The sequence below is a fragment of the Alligator sinensis genome, unplaced genomic scaffold, assembly GCF_000455745.1.
Source record: "Alligator sinensis unplaced genomic scaffold, ASM45574v1 scaffold243_1, whole genome shotgun sequence".
In the NCBI taxonomy this organism is placed as follows: domain Eukaryota; kingdom Metazoa; phylum Chordata; order Crocodylia; family Alligatoridae; genus Alligator; species Alligator sinensis.
Window position 1 is genome coordinate 6,299,650 of NW_005841841.1, and position 9,947 is coordinate 6,309,596.

A 9,947-nucleotide genomic window follows, 5' to 3' on the forward strand; every position below is an offset into this window, starting at 1 on the left:
TTGTCATTAGAGCAGTAGTCACCAACCAGCCGATCACGATGGACTGGATGATCGTGAAGCCTCTGACAGTCAATCTCAGTGTGGGGGAGCTGAGCTCTCAGCTCCCCCAGGCTGAGATACAGAGCTGCATCTGCTCCAGGAGCAGCACAATGCCACATGCGTCCCACCTTTGGGCTGAGTTGTCTGCCCAGTGGCAGGATGCATGTGGTGTTGCACTGCTCCCAGAGCAGCTGCGGTGGAGCTAGGGGCACAGAGTCCAGTGCACAATGGCAGCCACCTCCACCCCACAGAGATTCGGGGAGCACATGCCCCTTGGGCCTCCACCCAGGTGCATGCAGGGGCTGGAACCTCCCTGTGTGCCTGGACGAGCCACTTGGGCTGCAATCCTCCCAACACCCAGTCCAGCCAGGGCCCCACTCGCCCCTGCCTCTGCTTCATTCCCTTCCTCACTACAGCGGCCCCGATTTTCCCCCTCCCTGTCCCTTTCCGCCCCCAAAAACTGACCTGCTGGGTAGGGGTGGGGGGTGCACAGTAGATCCTGGGTTGCCCTTTAATTCAAAAAGTTATCTCGTACTTAAAAAGGTTGGAAATCACTGCATTAGAGGGATGGCAGTGGCTTGTGTCAAAAAGAAAACAGAAGTCAGGAAGTTATGAGTTTCAGATTAACACCTATTACAGCTGTGTTGCTAAAATAGGGCCTGTTTCTCAGAGGCGCCTTTTGCCCATTGAAATCAGTGAGAACTAGAGCTTTTCAGCATCTATGAGAATTAAACAGTAGCAGTAATAGTAAATTGCATCTAAAATTCTGGTATATCATACCCCAAAAGTGTGGTTTTAAGATTTTCAATTGAAAATGGGATAGAAGACTATTTCTGGATAAATTTAGTGTGTGTGATTCACTCTGTCAGCTCCTGTTTGTTTCCTATTTGGGACTACCTCAGATTGCTGGCTGGCTATTTGTCACTGGAATAGGTTTGGTTTCAAATTTCATGTAGCTAAAAATTTCTGAATAAACAAGATGGAGTTACAGTGTTTATAAGAAATGATGAAAGTATAATGCACACCCACTGGGTTTCGTCAGATTGTAAATGGTTAAGCAAACTGCAGGTACTAGTACCTACTTAAGAAACCAGAAAAAAGTGTCATTTTGAAATTGTGTCTTTTGTATGGGTGAATGTTCAGGAGTAAAAGTGCATGCCACTATGGTAGCATAGGGGAAATTTCTGAAGAGAGTTTTATAGAAAGGTTCAACACATGGATCATCCTGTCATTGCTTATTGATCATTACATCCATTGCTGGAGACGAGATGCTAGACAATGCTAGCAATGCAAAATATTGCTGGTAAGAGTATTTTTCAAAAGGTACAAACTAACAGAGGGTAAAAGGCCATTGACTTAAATGTTCATCTATCTTTGATCAAAATACAAATTTATGTTTCAGTGAAAGAAAAATACTTTGCAAAAGCATTTCACATTTTTTGAACATTCCACCAAAAATTGAGTAGACAAATTTCAGCATGGTTTTTAAATTCTATTGCCTTTTTGATATCTTTTAAAATCTGCTCTCCACCTCAAAATGTTCAGTCTGCAACTTTGATTCATGACTGTTTTGCTACAAGTTTTCATGTGATGTTCTATGGCCAGATGAAGTATGTCCACAAGCTTTGGGACTCCAGTGTATGGAATGAAGGGCTGATTTTTTTTCAGTTGTAAGTTAGGCCAAGGGTCTTGTTACACAGTAATTTGGGGCAGCTCTTGGAGCTCTTAACACCTGAATTGTCCACACATTAACATCTGAAACTTGTTTTAAGCACTCATTAGACAGTTCAAAGTTAGCCATTCCAGGGCAGAATTATCTCTGATTTGTGGTACCCAGCTTGTGTTACATTAAGATGTAGACACTCTAGGCTATACCTTACTGTAAACACCACGCCTGCCTCCCCCTTGCTAGCCCATATTAGGCCTGCCTCTCTCCCCCAGGTCCCCAGATCCCCACTCACTGCCTCTTCCTGGTTACTTTTGTCTGCCCGTGCTTTCTGTCCCAGGGAGCATGCAGGGACGTTAACTTGCCTGTCTGGCCACCACCACTGCTACTCTCTGAGCACTGTTCAACCTGGAGAAGAGTAGCAACTTGGCAGCAGTGGTGGCAAATGGTCAAGGAGGTTAACCCTTCCCTGCCTGCTACCCTGGGACAGACAGCATGGCCAGCTACTAGTAAGTGGGGGGTAGGAGGGGAGGGGCCAGAGGGGTAAGCCCCGGTAACAATAGGAAAGCCCAGAATGGGGTGGGGGAATTCTTACCTTTTAGTCCTCCAGGTCCCTGCTGGCCTGAAGTGCCACTGCTCCAAAGTCAAGCCAGCAATAATAATGATCAGTGCTAGAGCAGCTCATAGTGTAATGTATAGCAAGGTCCCAAGAGATACAATATGATTGACCATATATAAGAAAGTTCCATATAGGGTAGCTGAGCTAATGTTCTTTAATGTTAGATGAGAGGGAACAATATGTTGCAAGGGGTGGGGAGGGGTTGGATCCTGGCATTTTCAGTTTGTAGATGCTTGGCTGGGATTTTAATTGACAAGCATTTTGGATAGTCCTTATACATTGTATGTCTGATCATCTGCTAGTGGGGTTGCTTGTAGGGGTATCAAAACATACTTTTTTACAGCCCCTGATATTAGTGTGGGGAGAAGACAGGAATTTTAGAGTGGTGTTTCTGTCAAGGGAAAACTGAAGCTCCTATGCATCACTAGGGTAATGCTGTCTGCCCACAAAGCCATCCTCCCTCATTTGGTAAGGTAAAGTAACTCCACAGAGTCTTCCATGATGGAGCACAAGTGCAGGAATACTTGATGGTATTTGAAGGAGGCAGAGGAGCTAGGTCCATGCCTCATGTCCCAGCAGTTATTGTGTATAAGGGTGGCAAATCTTTGGCAACTAGCAGCCTCCCAATGCTTCCTGGTGTCTCTTGCAATGGGTGGTCCACAGAGTTCCTCACTCCTACCCCTTGCTAATACATGAACTCCCCTGGCAGCAGTGTTTGAAAGCCAATCTTTTTTTCCCCAAACCTGCAAGAAATGTTCCTAGATGGCAAATCACAGCTTCTTCCCTCTCAGTTCCTTTCTCTTCGTCACCAGCTACTCCTCCTCATCTGTTTTCCATCTCCTACAATGTTTAGCATTGAATTTGTTCAGGTTTTATTTGGGGCTTTTTTGTTTGAAATGAAAATATAAACAAAATATAAATAGTGTATTAAAAAAAATCCAAGGTAGACTGAATTAAAATTGCAGGACTAGCAAGACTGTTTATGTACTTAAAAATCTCAAGTGGCTTGAATCTAGAGTGTTATAGAGTAGCACCATAACTCAGATGGTGGCAGTGTATTTTTGAGCTTTTACGTTAATGGAATGTAATATAATGCTAATGGAATGCAATACTAATGTAATTCTTTGTAAGCTGGATCCAGTTAAAATGGTTTGACAAGAAATGACTGACTCTGGTAGATAGATTAAAGTGCTGTAGATAACACAAACACGTGTCCTAGAAATATTCTATGTCCAGAATCTCAAATCATTTGGAAGGGTCTTATCCTGTTGTCAACTATCCACTTCCATGTACTTAAAAGAGAGTTGAAGGAATTCACTGCTGCTAAAAGTATACTCTGGGCCTGTCTACATGAGACGATTACTGCAGAGTTGACTAAGCTGCACAGTAAATGTCTCAGAGTCTACATGTGCACCTCTATTAGGTTGGAGTAAACTAAGTTACTCTGCAGCAAGATGGTACTTTTATTTACTACAGCAGTACTATCCTGCTGCAAAGTGAAAAACACTGCAGCAGCACATGTGTAGATGCTGCCCCAACTGGCTGGCACATGAGGGTGTTTCAGTGCAGGGGCTGCCTGCCAGCTAGCTCCAGGCTGAAACATCCCCGTACCCCAGCCAGCCCCTCTGCAGCACATTGAGCTGGGGGGAGCAGCCTGGGAGCAGTAAACTCCCAAGCAATAAACTGTATATTTTATTGATGCACATTCAAAGGCACATGTAGTTGTACCCACTGAATCACAAGCTCAGAGCCTAACTCAGTCTTTACTTTGGCCTGTTCTCACTGATTTAGGAGTAAGGGAATTAGGGAACATGCAAAATCTGAGTCAGTCACAAGACTTGGCCTTTAAAGTCTCTTCTGTAGCTCCCACCCAAGTGTCTAAAATTGGATTGAGGCTAATGATGATTCATTCATGTATCATGGTCCTAGAAATGCATCTGACAAACTTGCTCTTAAACCTATTTAAATATGTTAAAGTAGTGATATAGGGCAGACCATATTTTTCTACTTTCGTATTTTTGTACCTGCTTTGGCACTCTTCTACTCCCTCCCAAACACTCCTAGTCTCATCTGGGCTCTTCTCCACATACCTTATTTTAAGTTAGCTATTTAAGTTAGCTATTAAAAAACCACAGTCCCTGGGTGTGTCTACATTTGCCCTTACGGCGTTGTTGTTACCGTGCTGTGCTAGTGGTTCACCATTATTTTTAGCTGCTACATCATCATAGCGACACGCTATAGCAGGGGAGCACGTTGCTATAGTGACATAGCTGTGGCATCGTGATTTGTGCCTACATTTGTGCATTGCTACGGTGACAGTGTCTTGTGTAGATGCATCCACTTATACTGAGTTCTAAAAACTTGTCCTTTGGCTGAAGATACTTTGATGTTTCTGCCTGATATTCCCTGACAATAAATTAAGGGTATATTCCGTGAAGTATAGTAAGGAAAGAATTATTGCCTTGTTTGAAGATCTATGACTTCTTTTTTCCAATTACATGAGCTTATCTGCCCCATGGAATATAACACAGACTCAGCTTTCCTGGTTACTCTAATTACTTCTGGTCCTACAGCTATTTTGCCTCCTGTCTCTTTCAAGTATCAGAAACTGATTGGTGAGCTACAAGCAAATTTAGATGTGATTATTACACCGTGAGTGAAGCAAACTTAAATTTTTTCAGAGCATATGGAGAAACCAAAATGGAAATGGGTGTCCTAGAGTAGCAATTACTTTTATGGCATGCTTTTGATATTTGCCAATTCTGTGACCTTACTATAAAGTGTATGCTGTGTAGTGTAGCAACAGGACTATACTATATAGTGTAGCAGCTGATTTTTGTGGTAGTGCTAATGACAACATAGAGCATAGGCCAGGGCCATTTTCCTAAAGCATGGACCATCACTACTGCTTTGATTCCTCTCTGAATATCTGAATACCATAGTTCAGAAATCAGCAACTGCAACTCATAATTCAAGTACCACTTCTACATCCATTAGTCCTGCTATAGCACCAAAAGAAAGTATATTTAATAGTGATGCTTTGGCCTTACTTTCCCCTTTGCCAATACTTCCATTTTGTCCATTGCCAAGATGTTAGGGCTGTGTGAAGCTTTGGTCACTGATTCGATTTGGAGGAGATTCAGACTGATTTGGCGGCCAAATCTCCAAATCCAAATCAAATTGGGAGACCTATTAATCTCTCGAATTGAATCAGATGCTTCTGATTCAATCTGGAGAGATTCAGAGAGATTCGATGATTCAGCCATAGACACAGCTTTATATGTTTTTTCTACATACCTCAAGGTACCAGGTATGGCTTTGTGAATGCTGAGATGGTGGGGCACTTCCGGGTCTGCTGCTGAGTATGCGGGCATCCTCCCTGTGCTCCTGTGGGACTCTCCATCTGCCCCACCATCTCAGCATTCACTAGCTGTACCTGGTAATTCAAGGTATGTAGAAAAAACATATAAAGCTGTGTCCATGGCTGAATCACCGATTCTCTCAATCAGAAACAAATGTTCAGATTCAGATTCTGCTGAATCAAAACAGAACAGTGATCTGAATCAGTGAATCAAATCACTGTCCCCAGAATCTGGCCAAATCCAAATGAAATACTGTCCGCTTTGCACACCTCTACAAGATGTTCAGTAGTTGCCATATACATTTAAAGATATATTCATCTTAAAAACAACATTTCTTACCAAATCCGCTTGACTATTTAAAATGTTGTTGCTTTATATAAAGGTCTGTCCTGACAGAATATATATCTGAATATTACTGGCTTTGGGTATATGTACATGAGTCCTTTGATCGTATCTCAGGGAGCAAAACACAATAGATACATAGCAACCATCACCTAAATATGCTATCAAGGACACCATGCAAAGAAATGTAACAGTAATAAAGACAAAAATGTTCTCCAACCTTGAGTTGTTAATGGCTTCATAACAGTTATGAAGAAACAGTTTCATTTAGTGAAACTGAACAAATTAGTTTTGCAATAGAATCATGAATGCTTATTCCCATTTTCCCAAGAAGAAACAGAATTCTTGTTCATAAATATTCCTGCATATGACAGATCAGTGCTCCTTCAACCATTTGGAAAGTTTCATTCACAATGGAATATACAGATTCTTGGAAAAAACACAGTCGAAGAAGTATTAACTTTATACAAACTGAGACTCCCTAAGCTTTACTAAGTAAATAAATACCTGCAGTTCTGCTATGTGATTGCACTAGTTTTAATTAAATTATACCATGCTCTGAAGAGTCTTCTTTCTGTATTGTCATAAGCCACAGAATGCTGATGAAACTTCAGAACTTAGAAATGAAACTTTGTTGAAATATTGGTTATGCATAAAGTAACTTTTGTGCTGAAAACTCAGAAAAACTAATTGTAATACCTGTACCAACCTGAAAGAGGCATTGAGGTAGCAGAATCTATGGATTTGTACATGGAATGATGAGACAAAAGAGTCATTTTAGTACAACTCTTTATCTGCTATAAAAGGGCAGTTTTGGCAGGAGAAAAAAAGAACAGAAAAATAATTCATCCCTCAATTTATCAATCTTTATTAAGGAGAGAATATACAATAATTAGATGCCTTTTGAGAATTTATGAGTGTGAATGGCAACATAAAATTTGTACAATATTTTGCTATCTAAAAACTTGACAGTTGCCATTTGGAAATGGAATTAAAATCACCATGACATTTATGGTATTCCAATGCTTTGAATAAATTTAGAATATACAATAGTGTGCTGAAGTGGCTCTAATACCATGGTAACTAAAAATTTACCAGGGGATAAGGGAAAAAAAAGATAATTCTTTGATTGACATAACATTTTCAACATTATTTCATGATTGATAGAAATCTGTCATGTACATATGATAGGTTGCAGAGGCTGTAATCCAAATTTTGATACACACAAGTATGGGAGTATTTAATTAAAAAATGGTGAAAAAGGTAAATTTCTTCAAGATAAGACATACAGGCTTATAGTTTATGAATATATTTGTAATTATAGAGTCCATTTTCTGACTTCTAACCACAGAATGGACAGACATAACATTGATGTATTAGATTTGACTCCTGTTGTAAATATAGTTGACATTTTATTTTTAAGTCACACTGATGGTTATTTTCATACAGTTCCAATTCATCATTTACAGTTAAACCCAATTAATTTGATCGGCAGATTTTGTTTCCCATTGGTCCCTGTCAATGTTGTATTGCTAGAACTACTTTGAGACTGTTTTAAAAAACTTTCCTTTGCCTTTGTTTGTTTGGGGGTTTTTGTCAGTCACTGGACTGGAAAAAAAAGATCTGTTGCTTTAATACGGGTCATCCATTTGTCGAGTGTAATCAGCCCATCAGAAACATGTTCTCATCAGTATTGTCTTGTGCAACAAAATGCATGTTCGTAAAAAAAAAAAAAAGGCTGGAAAGCAGTGCTGCACTTCTGATCTTTGGCAAAAAAGTAGATGTTGTGTTACTTCCCTATGTTGTCATTCAGATGGGAAAATACACAGTTGCTTTGGGATTTGGAAGTTAAGCACATAATTTGATCTGCACTTAAACTGCTTGCCTGAGAAAATGACTTAAATTAGGCCCCTGGCAGACATTACCATGACTGCACAATTAGGATCAGAGGTATTTTATGCCGAATTCCAAAAATCACAATTCCTGCACTTTGTACATGCCTGTTCCCTGCAGGCTGCCATGTTCAAAGTGTGCATGTGTTAGGGCCTTCAGTCAAGGAACCGAGCCTTGGTTAATTGCCTAGGGAGCCATACTTGCCTTGAGTCCCTGCTGACAAGATCTTCACCAGCAAATTAACTGGCTGGTTTCCTGATTGGCTCCTGGGAGCACTACCTGCCTATTTATCACTATTTAGGGCAGCAGACTTCCAAGCTAGTCAACAGTTCTGACCCCAGTCTGTTTTGGCAAATCACCTGGATCCTGTGATCTTTGGCTTTCCTGGTTCCTGACCTTGGTTTGGCTCTGTTCTCAGACTTCGACCCATGAATTATCCCTTGGACCTGGTAACTTGGCATCTGATTCCCAGACCCTGGCCTAGGGCTGTGTTTTGGACTCTGCCCCTTTCCTCCCAAACCTGGTAATTTAGTGCCCAAACTCTGACCCAATCCCTGACCCCTGCCTTCCCTCAGTAGCAAAACCATTAGGCCAGAATGCCTGTGACCTAGTCCCTAACATCACATGCATAGGGGTGGCATGTACAGCTTCTGGATGCCTACATACTATGTGCTTAAAATTAAGCATAATATGTTTTATTGTGTCATAAATATCTTGCATGTTGCCATTTAGTGTGTGGTTAATTGCATGATAACATGTTAATTGCGTGATACATATAACATCTGCAGGGGCCTTATAATTACAAATGTAATGCACATAGGACCGCAGGCACTGCAAGAAAATAATAAATAGGTAATGACATCATGGAAATGACAGATAATGCTGATAATCTTATTATCTAAGTATCAATATTTTCTTGGTGGTCCCCAGTGACTAGGATGATTGACTCCATCAAAGATGCTTATAGAACCAATAACTACCTTGGAAAATCTGACTAAGATCTGTTTTATACCTTGGCTACCTTTTACAATAGTCAAGCAGCTGGAACGATAATAGTGCTATGTTGCAACTTAAAACCTGGGAATGAGTCTATTATACTGTATTTACCTGAATCCAATATTACTTTGAATTTAAGACAGCCCTCCAATCCTAAAATTCTACACATGGAAAAATTATAAATTTGTTACATGGAAAATTACATAGAATTTAATGATTGGAAGGGCATCTTAAATTCATAGCCCCATTGGTGCACTGGGGCAAGGAGATATAGTGGGCAGGTGGTAGGGGATTCAAGTGACCTAAACTCTGCCATTTGCTGCCACTGCTACCTGCCCCACATCTGGTGCCTGTGTGCCCCAGTGACTGAGCCCCTACCACTTCCCCACTCTCCCACCTTGTCCTCTCCTCTGTGGTGCCTGCATCCCCTGGCATATGACCTCCCACTTGCTCCCCCATCCTGTCTACCCCCCAGCACCACTTTGTCCCCCATTCTGCCTGACTTTTGCTGCCACCTCTGGCCTCCCCACCTCCCTTCTTCCCCTCCCCTTTTTGTTCTCCTGTTGTTGCCTACTCTCTGGCTGCAACTCCTACTTTCGTCTGGCATGTGGAGCATGTGGTCACTCCAGCACCTGCCTATCCAGGCAGCAGTGATTGCAGCAGCAGCAGCACTGGACCTGGCTGAAGCCAGTGATAGAAATGCCTTGTGGCCAAGTAAAGGTTGGAGTGACCATGTGCTCTGTGGCCAGAGCTGGAGGGTAAAGTGGTAGCATGAGGTGGGAGCAGAGGCTACAGGGGGCATAGGTTTCAGGTGGCTGATGTGGGGGACAGGCTGGAGTGGGGTAGAGTCTACAAGGGAAGGAGGTGGCAGTGGGGAGGGAGTGAGAGTGGGCAACAACAACAATTTTGACTCTAAGCCTGGGTCAGAGTCTAAGCCACAGCAGCCATCAACTCCCTGTGACCCCATCCCACCCAGCTGTACTTGAATCCAAGATGAGGGGGTATGCCTCCCCCCCCCCCCCACGTTAAA